The sequence below is a fragment of the Tupaia chinensis genome, unplaced genomic scaffold, assembly GCF_000334495.1.
Source record: "Tupaia chinensis unplaced genomic scaffold, TupChi_1.0 Scaffold144731_1, whole genome shotgun sequence".
In the NCBI taxonomy this organism is placed as follows: domain Eukaryota; kingdom Metazoa; phylum Chordata; class Mammalia; order Scandentia; family Tupaiidae; genus Tupaia; species Tupaia belangeri.
Genome location: NW_006204591.1, coordinates 1052774 through 1070057, shown reverse-complemented (window position 1 = coordinate 1070057; position 17284 = coordinate 1052774). Strand labels below are relative to the sequence as shown.

Sequence of the window (17284 nt, the reverse complement as noted above, 5' to 3'; positions counted from 1 at the left end):
TTACACCAACTGCTGGTCCCTGTTATACAGTATTTTTACTAAAGATACAGAGAAGAGTTTTGTTTGTAATGTTAGTGTTACTACTCTGGGTACTTCTTTGGCAACAAATTGACTTTGCTTCCTTTGAGTCCTCCCTCAAAATGTTGTGTGAGAGGCTCTCCTAACAAGATAGTAAATAGATTTGCTCATAACTTCCAACATAAGAGTTAAAACATATAGATTTAAGCATAGCTTTTAAAAAAAATCTACATCGACTTGAAACCTTTCAACAGAGTACATCGCCATACACTAGTTTCTAAACCGATATTGGCAGTCACTAAATGCCTCCTTTCAAAGGAAAAGAAAGAAAGGAAGAAAGAAAGCAAGGAAGGAAGCAGGCAGCAAACCTTGCTCCTCTGGCTTAAATATGAAAATGAAACAAGGCAGTGTCACAGACAGGCCCAGCTCAAAGCTCTTCCCCAGGCTCTGCCCCTCAGTTACTGTAGGCAGTTCCCTCCAAACCCAGTCCTTCTCCGGATTTGCATATGAAAAATGAGACTGTAAAAGTGTCAGCCTGCTTTTGTCAGGAATAGCTAGTAAAAAATAATTGGAGGGCATTTAATACGCAAGATAGGCAATGTTCGTAAGATAATTAGTCCATGAACCCTTACTACTTTGTTCCTGAGTTTCCTCAATGCCAGAAAGCATTTTGAGGTGTGGAAAAGTTACAATATACCTGATTAAACAGAGAAGCCGTAACAGTATTCATGTGTCCAAGACATTCCCAGCAATTTAACAAACCTCATCCCTTGCCCTGACTCCATACTACATAGCATTTCTACCATGTGGCTGCTTTAATAAACCAGTGAATATTTTCCTCCTCTGTTTGCCGTTACTAGAGCTTTGCATATGAAAAATGAGACTGTAAAAGTGTCAGCCTGCTTTTGTCAGGAATAGCTAGTAAAAAATAATTGGAGGGCATTTAATACGCAAGATAGGCAATGTTCGTAAGATAATTAGTCCATGAACCCTTACTACTTTGTTCCTGAGTTTCCTCAATGCCAGAAAGCATTTTGAGGTGTGGAAAAGTTACAATATACCTGATTAAACAGAGAAGCCGTAACAGTATTCATGTGTCCAAGACATTCCCAGCAATTTAACAAACCTCATCCCTTGCCCTGACTCCATACTACATAGCATTTCTACCATGTGGCTGCTTTAATAAACCAGTGAATATTTTTCTCCTCTGTTTGCCGTTACTAGAGCTTTTTTTTTTTTTTTTTTTTTCCAAAGAGGATGTCAGACAAATGCTAGAATAACTATGCATTGCTCTAGACTCCAATGAATAAAATATATCAAATACTGCCTATCCCTAGAGTGTATTATTCCACTTAGAAAATGGTATGATTGACTTCGGTTAGTATAGGGAAGAAATCCAAGTATTCTTGAGTTGTGAGGTTATTTTCTGATAATTGCCTAACTTGAAACTTCAGTCTGTCAGTCAGACAGTTTTCTTCTAAGCTCTGTGTGTGTGTGTGTGTGTGTGTGTGTGTGTGTGTGTGTGTGTGTATGTGTGTGTGTGTGTGCGTGTGTGTGCGTGTGTGTGTGTGTGTGTTGGTGGGGAAGGGCGTAGATATTAAAGAAGAACCAAGAAAGTGGCAAAGCCCCACAGGCCTTTTTTCTTGTTATATAGTTGTTGTCAAAAAGATTCACTGTTATGTCTGGGGATGGGGGAAACTCCATGGCATTTTGCGTTCAGTAAAAATATCTCAAACCATTTTTCAAACATTTTGAGGTTTGGCATGAACCTGAAATCCATCTTGCCAAGCACTTTCCTCCCTTAATTCTTAAACCCATGTGTCTTTCAAGGGAAATTTAATCCGTATGTTTCTGATTCATTTACACTTAACTCATCAAAATGGTGTTTTGTAAGAGTTATTTGATGTTCAAGAACTCTTATGAGCTTCTCTTTTTATAAGTCAGAAAAGCCTTCCTTTTGAGAACCAGAAAATTGCATTTTACCAGCTGTAAGCCAAATGATTTGAGCTGCTTTAAAAAATCAAGAACCTGCTAAATTTAGGGGCAAGAAAATAGCAGGCACAATGACATAAATAAACGTCTTCACGTCTGCCTGCTCACACATCCACCGAAGGCCTTTCAAACTTGTGTGTTTTCTGAAGAAGCCTATCCCCGAGTGCACAAGAACAAGCTAAAGAGCTGAAGCAGAATCGGACTATGATCCCGTAGCAAAAAGCTCATCAATTCTGGAGTTTCTTACCTCAGAATCAGTCGAAATAAACCATTAGATAGATCTAATGCCTAGGAAAGAAGGTAATCATCGAAGACCAGAACTAGAAGAGACTTCTGAAACATCCAGGCCAGTGGGTTCATATTTTGTTCCATGGACCTCTGTGTGGGAGTGGGGTGAGTTGTGGGGGGAGGTAGAGTCCAGCTGGGCTCTGTTTCCCATGCTGGGGTTCCACACAGTAAGACTTTCAAAAAAAGTACGTTGAGGATGCACTCGGATTAAAAATAAATACACTTTAATTTTAGTGGAGAACATGGAGATAAGGGAAGGAATCTTGGAGCTGGGACAGAGGTGGGCAGGTAACAAGGGTCTCCAGCATCCCAGTGACCTTTTAAACCATACGGTGCTCTTCAAAGTCTGGCTCTAATTCATTAGTGGGTCAACTGATGAGAAATAAGCTGTTTCAGTCAGATCTGACATCACCAGGATTTTAGAAAAATGAGTAGGAATCTAATGCATGAGATGTCCACAGTAGAGATTAAGTCATTTCAGAGAAACTATCCATGTATATGTGTGTATGTATACATTTAAAGATATATCCATATCTACACACACACATATCTGTATGTTTTACACACATACATACATGAGAGGCCTTCAAGAACCTCATGAAAAATGTGTATTTTGAAAAAAATTATGTGTGAATTTCAAAATTTTTTGCATCAAACTAAACTCGTACTTTAATTCCATTTCCTACAAACTTTTCAAAGTCCCCCCATCTATGGTATGTGTGTGTGTATACACGTATGTCTGAAAAGTTTTCCTTTGGTGAAGGAATATATGCATACACACATACGTATGTAAACATATGTATCTATCGATATACCTATATGCACATACACACATATGTAAACATACACATGAGTATATTGGGATGTGAGATAAAACATATTTCTCACTGCTGCTCTTATAACAACATTTTAAAACCACTTCTCGTACAGAAAACCACGCTTTGCTTACGCATGGTTCAGTCACCAGCCATCTCAGTTTGCCTCACTAAAGGTCACCCGGCTAGACAGACCGTCAGGACCTCTCACTTCGTGATGGAAATCCCGTAAAACACCGGCCTAATCCACCAAAGATGGCTTAATACACGGCTTGGGACAAATGGACACCACACAGCATGGAGGGAGGGAGGAAGGGAAAGCACAGAGGAGGAGCTGAGAAGGGAAAGGGGCAGAGTCCTCTCACTCTGATTCCCAGACAGCCAGGATGACTCCCGACTTGCCTTCAGTACGACTGCACGGTTGAAGATTCAGACAGACGAGTACCAGTGTAGTTCCAAAGTGCATTTTCCAAGCACTTAACAACCATTAATTAGTTAGAAACAACCCTTCAAGGTCAGAAGGCACAGTAGTTCATCGCCATGTAACCGAGCTCGGGAGCCCCCAGGGAAGCCAAACAGTCCAGCACCTGGGCAAGGACTGTGGGGAGATTAATTGGGTTAACAGGCTGTGAAGAAGCTTGTGACAGAGCGTTGTCAAAGTGCTGCTCCCTTGCATCTTCAGATGTCAGAGTGGGCCAGAGTTCTTTGTGCCTAACAGCTGAAAGCTGCCTCTATGGGAAAGGATGCAAAGTCATTAAAACAGCTATGAATTACCCTTTGCTTTCTTTCTGTCTTTTTTTTCTTTTTTTTTCAGAATTATAATGAAGTGACAAGTTTTCTGTGGTCGCAAAGTGCTGGAGTCTCTTTGGGATTAAAGTGCAAAATGGGGCTGTTTGGGAACTGTGGTCTACAACCGTTCCCTAGGTGGAGAGGAAGAGGGAGGAAGCAGTGAGTTTCAGAGCCCAGAGGTCACATCCTGCAGGTGGGTGGGTGCTGGTTCTGGGGAGGCGTCCAAGCTCTGTCCTCATCAGACATGCACTGGGAGCGGCCAGGACTTGTAGGGAGAGGGAGGGAAGGAGAGTGTGGTGAGAAGCAGAGAGCTGACTCTGGGATATTTCCCCCATCTCATTTATGGTCCATGACTTCTGGGTCAACGGACAATACGTTCCTCCCACGAACAAGACACCAGGGAGCCACGGATGAAGGTAAAAAGCAAGCTATCCTGTCTGCCTCCCACCCCTCCCTCTAACCAGAGGGTGGAGTCTGCACAGCCAGGTGCCTGGACGACTCCTGCTTCTCTAGGGCCTGCTGGTCACTCCTCTGTGTCCCTGCACATCTTTCTTTGTCCTCTCCCCTCCCCACCAGCCCCGAAACCAGAACTCAAAAGAGGACTGAGAAGCTTTATTAGCTTGAGCCAAAAGATGGAGATCCTGACATCAGGAAGCCTCCTGACCTGGCAGGGCGGAAATGTGCTCTTCACTGCCTTAGAGCTGAGCCCTCGCTCTGCCACCAAATGGCTTTATGATATCGGATACTTCCTTTCACATGTTTGGGTGGCTTTAATTTCTAAATCTGTAAGATAAGCAGACTGGGCTGAATCTCTAAGGTTTCCTCCTCATCAATGTGTTTAGAAATATAAAATTATTGAGCCATCTCATGCATAGTGGTTCAACACTGTGTGTAGGAAATCAGACTCACACAGCCAGCCATAGTTCGAATCCCAGCCCCAGTGGCTTGGAAAACACACTAGGCATGTGTACAAGCACGACCAAAATTCTGACGGGATGGAAAAATAAAGGAAAGGGATTACGGCATGAGCACACCTGCTGGGGATGCTTCCTCTCTCTCCTTCTCTCTCTCTCTCTCTCTCTCTCTCTAGCAAGTACACATGCTATCCGGCAATAAAAAAATAAAGAAATATAAAATTATTATTCTACAGCTGGGGCCAGTAGGTGGCATGGAGAGTAAGGCACTGGATCCCATGTGGCCAACTGCGTGATTTGAATCCTGGACATGGAGGCTTGAAAATCTTGCTGGGTACATGTGCATGTGTGCCCAAAGTCCTGAGAGGAGACTGGACGAGAAGGAGAAGGAACTGCTGTGTGACCATCTCCCTAGGGGGTGCTTTCTCACTTTCCTCCTCTCCCTCTCTCTGTTTCTTTCTGGCGAGAACATATGCCCTATAGGAAAAACTTAAAAAAAAAAAAATTCTACTGCTACAAAAATTCTGGACAGTGAAAACCAATCCAAATCAAATGATATTCCTTGTGACTGAAGCTTCCTCTTTGCCCTCGACAGGAAGGAAATGGCACAAGCAGCCATGTGCTGAGCTAGGCCAAGATCTGAATTCAGGAAAACTAATCTGAAGAAAGGCCCTGCATAATCCACATTAGGGTGGATGCTGGTGAGAGCAAAACGAGAGATGAAAATGTAACGTGAAAATGCAACGTAAGAGCAATTTATATCTACATTTTCCTAAATGGGTGTATTATAATTGCTGCTATTATGATTAATTCCAGAGGAATTAAATGGGATCAGCCCTTTAGTGCAAAGAGTTGTTGAGCTGAGTGAAGCATTATGATAGATAAGGAAGTCAAGAAGAGGCAGATGCCTTTGTGTCATCTGAAGCATGAATCTACTCTTTGACTCAAAGAGGTGGAAAAAGACCCGGCTGTTCTTGGTGCTGAAATAAACTACTTTAATGTGAGATCTTCAACCTCATTTTCTGACCAATGAGGGAGTCACATAGAGTATAGCCAATGGTTTGAGCTCTCTTCACCTCTCCACCTGCTCAAAGCCTCACTAGCATGCTGTGACTCAGTTTACCTTTCTTGAAAAGGAATGTTAAGTAGCAGTATTTCTCTCCCCCCATTACCGATACCCAAATAAATAATTATCCGGACTTCCAAATAGTCAATGAATTCCATTATTAAAATAGCTAACATTAACTGAACGCTTACTATTTTAAGTGCATTATAGCTGTGATGTCATGGTTTCCATTCCACTGAGGAAGTAACTGAGACTCAGAAAGTTTCACTAGATTGTCAAAAAATCACATAGCAAATAGTAAGGCCAGTGTTTGAACCCAGGTCTGTCTAACTCCAAAACAACTGCATCAGGCCATACTGCTTATGAATAATTAGGCTCGGCTTCTGGACAAGAGGTTGCATTGAAGACCTTCAATGAGCAGTGATATGGGTCTCAGTAAGGTCAGACAGGCTGAGCCAAGTGGGCAGAGAGCCCTAAAAAGCGGCAAGAGGGCCAGGTGGCCTCTCTTCCATGATGGCAAATGCATCCAGCCCAACATGATTTCAATTATCCAAAGACCTTTGATTGGGGAAAAAAAAAAAAAAGTCCATGGGCTCCCAAACTCACTACTCATGGCAGGCATTCCAGCTCATAGAAAACAGCCTGTTGGCCCCATTCTCCAGCAAAGGTGAGTGACCGAGGGTGTGCATTGAGAGATACCCTGGCATTCATTGGGAGCCATGTTATTGCTTGTTCTAGACTTAACATTTTCAGATACATCCAGTTCTGTTTCAGTCATTCATATGGAAAAGAAAAAAAAAATACATTAAGCAGAATTCAATTTTCATTATTATAGGAAGAGAAAAAAGGGCTTTGTTGATAGCTGGCTGGTCTGGGCTATTATATACCTACTACCCCACTTTCTATCATGATGGCAAAGTATTGATTAGTTCTTCCTGGGTGCGGTAGTGCCTCATCAATCATTAGATAAGTCCTCCTGCCAGTGTAGATACAAGAAGGAAAGGTATATGGATTTGTTATAAAGTGTTTGTATACTAGGTAGTGGATTTTAGAGTGCCAAGTCGAGTCAATTTCAGTTTTCAAGGGAACGTTGTCAAGGAACTGCTTTTACTGTAACCAAAATTCACGGAACACACACTGCTGAAAGCACCCAGTCTTATAGCATACATTTTAATCAGACCAGCAAGTCACTCAAAAATTATAAGCTGAGATCTGGATCATAGACTACTTTTGGCCTAGCCCATATTTTCTTTCCCCACTTCCCTGCTCTGTGATTGCCACTCAGGTACTTGTGCACACTCCTTCCAGTAGTCTACTGCAAAAGGACTCTCCTTGGAAAGTTGGTTTAGGAATCCCACATGGAACCCTGGGTGTGCTGTTGGGTCCTGTCAATGCTAGGTGCTGAATAACCCCACCCACTTTGCCGTCCTTTCATACACTTCCCGTCTTGGAGGGTCTCATTTCTTCAACTTCCAAAACACAGTTTTGATCAGAAAAGGGATGAGAAGTCTTCCAAAGCTCATGGAAAGTGTGTATTATGTAAACAAACAAAAAACTATATAAGGATTTATAAAGTTTTTTGGACCCCAAAATTTTCACTTTAGTTCTAACTTCCATGAACTCTTTGAAGTTCCCTTGTATGTGAGGAGACAGTAAGTAGAAAAAGTAACCTTGCCCAACTAAGCTTTGTGTTACCCATGTTACTGCAAACACGAATCTCTTTCATTTGAGCCAGAAAAGATTCCAGTTCTCATGACTGAATTCACTCACCTCTATTTCACTTCACTTTCTCACTCACAAAGCCAGGCTGAACATGAAGGAGGACCTCACGCCGTGGGCAACTTGGCACCTTGGCAGGTATTACCAGTACTAGCCTTCAGCTCACTTTAATTTATTTATTTTTCCTTCTGAAGGCTTTTGCCATAGGGCGTGTATGCTCACCAGAGGAAAGAGACAGGGGGGAAAAGAGAAATCTCTCCTGGGGGATGGTTACACCACAATCCCTTCTCCTCCATTCTCCTCCTGGAATTTTGGGCACACATACTCATATGCCTGGCATGATTATCAAGCCGCCAGGTCCAGAACTGAACCCATGGTTGGCCATGTGAGAATCTAGTGACTTAACCACCACACTCCCTGCTGCCCCCAGTCCTCACCTCACTTCTAGCACAACAGTCCAGACCTGCCTGATTCTCTGAATGAAAAGGAGGCAAAACAGAAAAGATGCTGAAGAAAGAAGAGGCCTCAGTGATGCCAAGAACAAGAAGCCAGTTAGAGTCAGGGGAGGCGGCTGTGGCAGCCCATTTTACAGAGGGATAGAAACTATGGCACAGAAAGGTAAAGTAACTTGCAGAAGCCACACATCTAGTAAGGAGAAGCATAATTTGGGGGCTAGGCCTTTCTGATCCCCAAAGTCACAGTTTTTTCAGAAGACCACACACTGCTTCTCTGATCAACAGATGCTTGGCTCCTTACTTTTTACCTTTGCCATGTCCATTGAGGGAAACACCGGAGGGTGAAGGGGAAGGATGCTCGACTTGCAACTGACCTGTGGTTACACGTGCACATGGACGGCTGGCAGTGCTCTGCTCTGTGCCAGCAGACAGAGGGAAAGATCTGTGCCTCTCTGTGTGCCTACAAGGGACACCTCCCTCACCTGCGGACAGGTGATGCCTGTCCCGGGACCCCTGTGGAAGGCAATGCTGCACAGTGGTCACTGTGATAAAAATGACCCATGCACAAACAATGACACATAAAACTGGGGAAGGGGCAGGAGATGATGCATTGTATCCATGTCAAGCTGGAGTGCCCCCCTACCTGCAGTTTCACTTTCTGTGGTTTTAGTTACCCTTGGTCACCCATGGTCCAAAAATTGGTGAATTCAGTGAAATAAGAGATTGTGTGTGTGTGTGTGTGAGAGAGAGAGAGAGAGAGGACATTCACATAACTTTAATTATAGCACATTAATATAATTGTTCCATTGTATTATTAATTATCACTAATCTTTTACTGTGCCTGATTGATAGATTAAATTGATAGATTGATATATTATCATATATGTAGAAGAAAAAACATAATTTATATAGGGTTTGGTACTGTCCATGGTTTCAGTCATTCACTGGGGTCTTGGAATGTATCCCCCTTGGATAAGAGGAGACTACTATGTCCTGGTCGTGGTATCGAACTACAGTTTTACCTGATCCTACCAAAGGGAGTAACTGGGTAAAAGGTGCATAGGCTCTTTATGTGTTATCTTTCTAGTAACTAAATGTAAATCTATAATGATCCCAATCAAATCTTCACTTAAAAAACAGTTACAATCCAAACAAAAATCCCCAAACAAAACAGTCACCCAATGGTGGAATGAATGAGTTTTACCCCTCTGGGTTACTGTGGGAAACTGAGATTATCAAAGTGTGACCAAGTACCATAGCTGGCACAGAGAGGGCACAGGCGGGTTAGCGCACCCCGCCTCGTCTGTCAGTCACCAGCAACGCTTTTCTGATCATGGGTGAATAACTCGGAGCCAAGTCAACATAAACTGTAATGCTCTAAAAAAAGAAATCATGCCCTCTTATTCCTGAAGAGTCCCAAGCACACACTTGGCACTCATCAGACTATGCACAATGACTAATAACTTTCACCACTGGTTTCGTTTCAGCTCTGGGTGATTTCTCTCACAGATAGGCATAGTTACAATCTTTCCCTGTGTACAATTAATCCGGGTCCATAAATACATACCTTACAATAAGGCTACCATCCCAGATACGCAAATATATACTTTCTAATAAGGCAACTACCTTGGCATTTGGCTGGAAACAAGGGGTACTATGTGGAATATTATCTTTCTACTAAGCACATCCAGTTTTGCATCTCATGATCTTTGAGAGTTTTTTAAATGGAGCCTTCTATATCATTTTAGAACTCGAGTTTATGGTAAAATGATAGAAACACATCAAGTAGTCATGACTAACAGTATTCCGTACCTCAGGTGCAACTCAGCATGGTCTCCAGCAACTAAGCGCACACCTGTCCAGGATTTTTAGCACTGTGTTACTTATCGAAAGCATGTGTGGGACCGTATGGGAAGTTTACTAGACAGGTACATTCTCCCTTTTTGTATCGCCACGTTTTCTGTCAGACTCACTGAGGTAATTATTTCTCACTGAGATCTCCACACCGGTAGCATTTAAGTACTAAGAACTTCACCACATAAGGAATCATCATGTCAAAGGGTAAAAACAAAAGCCAAAACAACCTTCCAAGTGGGGAAAGATCTGCTCCCCTCCACCTCCCCACATTCATCTCTTTTCAGGTACTCATTCATCTTGAATTTAAAACGTACTTTTCTCTGAAATGTTATACCAGATATCCTTTAGCAATTTTTTTTTTATATATATATATAGAGCGTGGATGCAGAACACAGAACTTCCCAGCCAGGAGGGACGTTCTTCGATCATCTAAGATTGTTTCTGCCCATGGAGGAGAGCTTTAGAGCCCACCTTGTCTTCTTTCTTGATTTAAAGTGAAGCCCAGATGGTGTCAGTGGCATGTTCAGGGTCAAGCACCAGGATTAGCACTCAGGCCTCTGACCCTCCACCACCGAGGTGCTGCTTCCTTCAAAAATCATACACTTCCTACTCCCCTCCCTGTTCTACGTCTGCCCAGAAAAGGAGGAAAGGAAAAGATCCATAAAAAGTCATGATTAATTATATCCACAACATGCATTAAGTACGTAAAGGCCTCTCTGGAATGTTCCCCATGCCTCAGTATGGCATCCACCTACAGGATCATCAAGACTACATGAGCCCAAGAGAAGTTTTGGAGTACCCAGGGTTAGGAAGTGCTTGGCTGGCTCTATGTCCCAGAGGGCTTTGGTTTCTAACTATCTAATAATGTTGGATGGTTTCAGAAAGCACTCAGTCCAGGCGGTGCATCGCAATATTAAATCTACTTTATGAAACGCACAGAAATGTGGTAATAATTTTCAAAACATTCGAGTACATAAACGTCTCTCAGGACACAAGAGCCTTAAAACACTGAAAACATCATCGTCTCCTCCTCGCTCCATGCACTTGCTGTTAATTCCTTACTTTCAAATATTAACTAGCTGTCGCTAAGACAGATCAATCAAGAAGTTTTCCTCATCCCTCCTACTGCTGCAGCATATTATCTTAAAATCAATTCAAGAACATACAGATCTGAAAGATAGCACTGGCTTAAGTTCATTGCCATGTAGAACAACCAAAAATTAAAATTTCCAAGCAAATGCACAACTGCCGCTAACCTTAGTGGGAATAAGAGGTCAAAGAGTTGGACTACTTTTGAGGATCTCTTATTACCGTAAAAACCTACAGTATATTCTTAATAGTAGATGAAATAGCACAATCTTGAACTCTTCATACTCCGCAACGTATACCAAATAGTTTTCTAGCCATTTGCAGTTTGCCAGTGACATTCAGAAAGTGCCCCCCCAACACCCACCATCACTTCAGCCTTTTATGAAAAAAAAAAAAAAAAAAAAGCACAACCGTTTCGAGCCATTGAAGAAAGACAGAGAGAATCCTGGTGGAAAATAATACACAGCTGTGATAATATCATGTTTTTAAAAAAATACCATACTATAGTTTTACTTTTAATAATAAAAGATAAAAAAGGGGCGTCTGCGAATAATTAGAGATTGCAGTCTGAAGCCAGTTACAGTCACTGAAATTGATAATAAACTGAAAACCCCTGGAGAGCAGGTAAATGCTTTGCAACCCTGACCCCCTCACTCTCACGTTACTTAACTACCCTGTGGTTCTTGCATTACATCACCATTCAAGCGATTGGTTCCTGCATTTTAACTCTCTCCCTGTCTCCTCCGATTAGAAGCGACACCGCAGCAAAGAAACTTCGCCGAGTTTGCTCTTTCTCGCTCCGGTTTTTATTTGTGGCCGGTTTGCTCCTGTTGCTTTGCTTTTTAAATTTTTTTTTTTTGCCCAGCCCAGCCTCTGCTCAACTCATTCAGGACTCTGTACTAGAACAAAAAAACTCTGATCAGAGTGAAAAGGAATGCCTCTCCGGGGCAAGAAGAAGAGCCGAGGGGCTGGGGAAAGAGGAGAAGGGAGAAGAGGAGAAACAAAGACGGGCAGAAAGGGGGGAAGGGGGAGAAAAAGAAGAGGAGGAGGGCGACAAGGAAGACTCAAGATCAGAAGGCAGCTAGGGCAAAAAAAAAAATCTATAAAATCAGGAAAAAGAAAATAAAATTAAAAACAAACCTCATGGACATCACTGAGGCTGAATTCCCTCCTGAGGTGCAGAACATGAGAGCTCTGGAATGAGTGTGTGTAGAATTTGAGCCAAAGCTTAACTAGCTTGAGTGAGTCATATCCTTCCCATTTGATTCCAGGCCAAACGATGATGTAATGCACTGGCCCTTCTTTTGCGCCTAGCTCTGGCTCTCTCCCTCCAGCTCGCTCGCTCTCTTTCTCCTGGGCTCGCCCTCCTCCCCCTTCTCCTTTTTAGCTCAGTGCTGGTGAAGTCACCATTTAAATCTGGCAGAACTCAAGCAAAAACTTCAATGTAACCAAAACAGCCCCAGGCTGAGTTCCAGACTCAGGGAACCTTCGTGGTGCAATTGCCCTTAGAAACCAGTAAACAGAGGGGGAAACAGTGCCGCCTCTGGATGGCCCAACAGCTGCCATCAGAGAGCCCAAAAGGGACCCGGGAGTCCTGCACACAGGGGTCGACTTTCAGACTTTTCAAAAATGCTGGCTAAAGGAAAAAAAAAAACGGTGCCTCTGTGTTTGCAGAAAGGAAAACAACAATCAAGACACGTGTAGAGTTGGAGAAGCAGGTTGGAAAGACGGAGGATGAAAAACCAACCCAGGCTCCCAGTCCGGGCTTCAGTTCAGAACCAGGTGACTGGGTTTCCACTGCCCAGGGTCCTTTTTTCCTGGACCTAAGTGGGATTTTCTGTTGCCCAATGCCAACCACCATCCCTCCAGAGAGTTTTACGCATCTGACCTCCCTGTCAGCAAGGGCGAAACCACTTCTGGTCCAAACACGCGCCTGGGTCTGGAGCCATCAAGCCCTGTGAAATCACACTTGCTCTCCGCTGGCCCACATCGGCCGCTCTTTCACATGCTGAAGGGGAAAGGACCCTAGCTGCAAAGTTTGAAGCTTGCCTTTCTGAGATTCACAGACCGCTCTCAGGTGAACCTTTGGAAGAAAGTGGTAAAAACAAGTTCCCCCTCAAAATGAAGACAGGCTACCCCTTTGTCAACTTGCTGGAGGGGCTCAGGAGTGCAAGTGGGGCTGTCTGTGAGTTTAAAGAGGATCCAAGGGGAACAGTTTGTGAGTATCTTTTTAAATTAGGGAGTAAGGAAGAACAGCCTGGGGAGGGCGGGGAAGGTGGGGGGATGTCACACATCATCCTTCACTAAAAGCAAAGCCCTTTTAACTGCTGAATTCTGGCCTTCACTGCTCACTGCCCCTGCTCTGGACTTCACCTGGAACAATCTGGACACTCAGTTGCTTGGTGAGCACAGCGTTTTAACCCTGCCTTCTCTCCACTTGCCCCTCACCCTTCATGCCTCCTCCAAAGGGAAAAAAAAAAAAGTAATTTTTAAAAATGGGAAGTTTACTAAGACTTTTTTTTTTTTTTAATACCACAAAAGCAGATGCTCACTGCCCCTGCTCTGGACTTCACCTGGAACAATCTGGACACTCAGTTGCTTGGTGAGCACAGCGTTTTAACCCTGCCTTCTCTCCACTTGCCCCTCACCCTTCATGCCTCCTCCAAAGGGAAAAAAAAAAAAGTAATTTTTAAAAATGGGAAGTTTACTAAGACTTTTTTTTTTTTTTAAGACCACAAAAGCAGAAGAAAGGCATGGGGCTGCAATTTATTTTTTCCAAACGCGATCACAGTTTGTGCTGAAGTCTATCGCTCTGCCCGAGCTCTCACTACATTTGTGACCAATCAGACAGGTGATGTACACATTCGTCTCTTTGCATGTTGCAAAGCAGAACTGGTTCCTGAGAAATCGCTTAGCCTATTCAAGGTATCTGTTACTGGGGGGTGGGGGGGGTCGGGCTGTTCATCAGAATCCCTTGGAATTTGAATCACAGCTTCAGCGAAGATAACCATGCTCAAGGTGAAGAGTTAAAGAGCAAGGTTGGCCCCACAGTCTCCAGGACCTGGGGGGCTGGGACAGGGAAGAGCTTTCTCCAGCAGGCCAGGAGGCCTCTGATATGACATCCTCAATTGATGCAGATGCCACAGTGGCTCCAAGTGACACCTTTATCAGGCCAGGCAGCTCTGAATTAGAGGTGATCAGGCATAATTACTGCTGGCGCCACTGAAGCCTGTAGCCTGACAGCGGCAAATGTGGTTGTTATAAAGTTTGGTCCACCATGTCAGTGGCCTGTATAACTCATTTACGTCTGACTCGCCAAGCAGCCATTGATTTTTCTTCTGCTGCAGGGAATAAATAAAACAAAAATTTCAATAGCTCCTACAGACTTTACACTTCAAGGCAGGTTGACAAGATTTGGTATAAACTACCTTCTCCTTTTTCCAAAGAGCCATTGCGCATCCTGGTTAGGATAAACCTAAGGGCTTTTACTTTCCCTTCCCCATCTCCGCAATATCCACTCTGCCCCCCAACACACACACACACACACACACACACACACACATACACACATACACACACCCTGAGTCTCGTATTTTAAGGTTTGCCTTGTATTATCAGGGAAGAATATATGGTGGTACTTCCCAAATTTACATGCTCCTGTAAACTCAATGGGAAAGTGCTCTCTCTAGAATTGATCTTATACCATGTCCCAGGGGTTGGGTAACCTTCTGGGTAACAGAACCGTGCTGGTCGTCAGTGAAGTAGGCAAAGGGACCCTGTGCTGTGGGTTAAGATTGTGGAAAGGCAGCTTCGCTATGCCCTCCTTGGAAAGTAACAAAGGAGATGAAACCTTGGGCAAATCCAGATGCAGACTAGAGAGGGACACCTCAGCGTCAGGGTTCCTGCCAGGTGGAGGAAGGGGTTGAGAGGTGCCCGTGACCAGGGAGGGACACGGCCAATGGATTTGCTGCTTTTAGACCCAGAAAGGCCTGACTGTCCCTGACAACAATGACGTAGGTCAGCCTCCACTGTGCCAGATCACAGTGACATCCCGATTCGACCTCTTCAGAGTTCAGGTCTGACTTCAAGTTCGTTTCCGAGTTCAAAGGGGTTTGAATACTTGTGTGTGCCCTCGTTAGTTAGAACTAAGTATCTCCTACTGCCACTTCCAAATCAGGCATGTGCACCGCGCTGGGCGTCTCCTCACTTGAAAAGAAACCCTGCTTTCCCATTTTCCTTCCTGTGAGCAGCTAATGATAGAGAATATCCTGTCCCCAAGAGGAAATTCCCTTCCAGCTCAAGAGGTTTCTTGTTCACTCATTCAGTCCCCTGGTCAACTCACACCCCCTTCCTCAGCCCCTCCATGCCCTCGCTGTTCCTCCAAAGAAGGGGGGCTTTGTAGATAGGAGTCGAAGATGCTGTAATTCCAGAGGGAGCCTTCTTAGAAGCAGCCCCCAGCCAACAGGCTAGGCTTCCAGATTAGCTGGCGTGCTCAGGAATGCATACAACACCCTGCTTTGCAGAGCGTGTCATCCTTGGGGAGAGGGTGGTGGGTACCGTGCAGCTGTTCGGTGTAACTCACTCACATACTCCCAGCTCCTGATGAAATTTCGGCTCTGAAGCAGTGGAAACCTCTGAGATTTCAACTCAGAGTTCAGAAATCTTTTGGACTATCTCCAAAACAACCGATAGAAAAGGCAAACTTGGATCGCAGGGACTGAAGGGTGACAGCTGACTGAAATAAACTTTTTGTGTGCTTGGGTGGATTTCTGAGTTCAAACACTTTATGGAAAACATGGCAAATATAAGAAACAATAAAGATCATTCCTAGAGGGAACATTTTTAAAAAAAAATTTCTTTTCTTTTAGGTTTGAACTTAGTCTACTCAAGGAAAAGTATATCATCTTCTTTCAGACATTGTTTTTAAAATTTAACCCGTGATTCCTATGGTCCCAGTGGAGTTTGAGAGGCCAGATCATTTCAGAGTTAAATAAGCTGTAATGACTATCACATGTACCCAGCCATAAACCTAGTATTAAAAATTATTCAGAAAAAAGTGGCATCTCTTCCTTTTTCAATTTACATTAACCATCCAGGTGGTTTTCTAAGGCCTCCTTTGCAAATTGCTTCCAGCGAACCTTCCGGTCACAGACCACTGTACACCCACATGGTGTCATTCAGCATTCCCTTCAACTTGGGTGTCCCGTGTTTTCACAGTGGTCAGAGGGCAAGGGGCTGTCTGCTGACCCTGTGCAGCATGCGTCCTGAACCATGTGCAAGCGTGATTAGCTGGCTAAGATGCTTGGGCCCGCTAAAGCCAGCCCCAGGCTCTCCTAGGGAGAAAGCGCGGGAGTGGTCTACCCTGGGTTACTCCTGTGTTGTACCTACTGCACCCCCCCAATACCCCAGCCCTGGCACCAAGCACCTCAAACCACTCACTGGCTTTCCAGTGTCAAAACCTCCTTGTTGTACATTGATGCGGCAGTGCCGAACATGTCTCAGACAAAGAATGAACCTCTAGTGACGGAGACATGAGAAAGTCTTCGGGGTGGATATTGGGAGGTTATGAGTAGTACCCTTTGATTAGCCCTAAAATACTATCATTGTTTTGACAACTCATTGGCATTTTTATAACTTCTACTCCATCCTTAAAATGTGTGTGTCATTGTATCCCTCAACCCAGCAGTGTCTGAAAGACGGCTGATAGTGAATGAGTATTTGTTGAATAAATGAGTGAATGAATGAATGAATGCATACCTCAGCTCAGGCATTCTCTGTTCCATCATCTCTTTGCTGGGCTACCAGGCTGGGGTGATAGCACCCATTTCTGTGTTCCCTTAGCATCCTAACCACTGATGAAAGTGCCTATGCCTGTATTTGGCTTCCTCAGTAGCCATTAGCTTCAGAGACACAGACTATGTGTGTTCATCTTCATGCCCCTAGCATCCAGCAGGCACCTGGTTTACACACAGTAGATCCTCAAGAAATGTGACTGAACCTGGGCTGGTGGCAGCACGTGCTGCTCAGTCTCCCCTGGACTGGATGCTTGTCCTCCTCAGGCTCTTTGTATTCCTCCTGCGTTCTTGCTCACACTTCCTCTGTAATGTCCTTAAGATCTGGAGCATCTAGGAAGCCTGGGATGACAAGCAAATCCTAGGAAATCTACTAGCTGGCCTTCTCCACCCCTGTGCTATGTCTTTTCTCCTTGGGAGATCTTAGAGTCTTCTGGCTCCTCTTTTCCTGGATCATGTGGCAGGAATTCCCGAAAGAGCACCCTGACGG

The 17284-nt window shown here is 44.0% G+C and overlaps 1 protein-coding gene across 3 annotated transcripts in view; it reads right to left on the bottom strand.

Annotated features, from left to right (window-relative positions):
- The window catches only part of CREB5 (cAMP responsive element binding protein 5), a 516790-nt gene that overhangs the window by 142801 nt on the left and 356705 nt on the right, over window positions 1-17284 (bottom strand). The gene's annotated exons all lie outside the window — the stretch shown is intronic.